General features: G+C 30.9%; 1 long non-coding RNA gene across 1 annotated transcript; it reads left to right on the forward strand.

Moving 5' to 3' along the window:
• Positions 1–703: 703 nt before the first annotated feature.
• On the forward strand, positions 704–1,591 carry LOC113317240. Its single transcript, XR_003343359.1, has 3 exons — positions 704–803; positions 998–1,083; positions 1,185–1,591. It is a non-coding gene; the product is annotated as an uncharacterized LOC113317240 (long non-coding RNA).
• Positions 1,592–1,873: the final 282 nt, after the last annotated feature.

Below are 1,873 nucleotides of genomic sequence, written 5' to 3' on the forward strand. Positions count from 1 at the left end.
CCTTAAAGATACCGACTTAACACTTTCACTTACCTTGTATGATTTGTTACCTGATTCATTCGTTATCTTAAAGATACCGACTTAACACTTTCGTGAGAGAGATTTTACTGGCAGCCTTGAAAGTATGTCATGGATGATCTCGTCTGGGAAATTCACCATGGCTACTTAGCTATTCTTGATTATTTTTATTAATAATTAATACACGAAGAAAATGTAAACAAAATATTTACGTATTATTTTCTTTATTTAAAAAGTATTATTTAATTATTAATAATTAAAACGATTTCTATAATCTATATTTCATGATTACTAATTAATTACGCCTATTTTGTACGAGATTTTGTTAACTTAACCGGGAATTTTTTTCCTATTTCGTCGTTATATATAATTGTAAAATTTGGCATGATGCTCTCTATATAAAATGCTGCAACAAGAATGGAATCTCATCATTCTCCCAATAGTTTTTTTTTCTTTACACACGGTTAGGGTTTTGAATATTAAGGTTTATCAATTTTGTTAAAAAAAAATGATGGTGGTTATTGACGGTGGTTATTTTGGTTTGCAGGTACTTGACACCCAAAGAAATCGGGACTTTTTGGCTTTGCTGCAGATTATAACTCGGAAAAGTCGGAAATATTTTCAAGATGGTTTTTCTATTTGCACGATGATATTTTGAAGTTTTTTTTTCTTTTTTTAGCGTGATTTTTGTTTTGCAGGTATCCTAAAAATATAGTCGTTGTTTCTTCAGTTCTTCTTCTTCTCTGTCCTATTGATGTTGATTTATCTTGCTCCTGCTGGTGTAGGTATGAAATCTATTAGAAGTAGCTTGATTCTATTGACTTTCCTTTAGATTTTTGCATTTTATGAATCTTCTCATACCACTGTGGCTTCTAACTTGATTTTTGCATTTTCGTTGTCTGATCTATTTTTATTTATTGTTTATTTTGCATGTACCATCGAAACTGTAATGTATTGGCATTAATGCCCGCGAAAATAGGAGCTAAGATTATTACATTGAGATGAAACAAGATGAGATGATTATTTCTTTGAAGCTTCATAATATAAATAGTAAACCCACACCAGGTATAACATTTCTAAACAGTATTTTAGGCATAATAAGATTTATTGCAGTCTCTTATTCATTGTGATATATTCTTCATTATGATATATTCTTCAATTTTCAGGGTATCAGCTTGCAAGATACTATCACCTTCGCAGTATGGACATGGATTTTTTTTTGATTTTTTTTTGTTATGTCTCCTTTTTGATGTCTTCTAACTTTGAGTTTTCATTTAAACGCCATATTAGAGCAAATAAATGATGGAATGGTTTTTATTTTCTCGGATTTCCAGAGGTTTGTAATATGTTTAATGAAAGTTTAATTTTTTTGGCATGTTTATCTGGATGAAACAACCTAATACAAAGAGGTGCAAAACAAAGAAGTGCCGAATTTGGTGCATCCACTTGAGGGAATAGTTTTTGGTTAGGTAATTTTATTTTGTTTAGTTTATTTCTGATTAGAAACTGAAACTGTTATAAGAAGGACTTGCTGTAAGTATATGCCTATTTTATTTATAGTGAATTCCTTCGATTTGATTCCTCCATTTTCCTGGGATTGTACTTGGCATAATATCATATGATGCTATTAGATACTTAATGAGAATTTCTACGTCTTTTGATCATGCATGAGATAAAATGTCTGGATGTAACCCCGACATCATGCGATACCGGAATGTTTAGTCAGGTATTAATTATACCTTGAGTCGCATGGAGTCGGTAATGCTAATTATATCTAAGTAGTCCCAAAGTAAAATATCAGTTCACTGAAACAGTAGGGAATGAAATAGTGGCAAAAAGAACTATACCCATTCTT

The sequence above is a fragment of the Papaver somniferum genome, chromosome 10, assembly GCF_003573695.1.
Source record: "Papaver somniferum cultivar HN1 chromosome 10, ASM357369v1, whole genome shotgun sequence".
Lineage (NCBI taxonomy): Eukaryota > Viridiplantae > Streptophyta > Magnoliopsida > Ranunculales > Papaveraceae > Papaver > Papaver somniferum.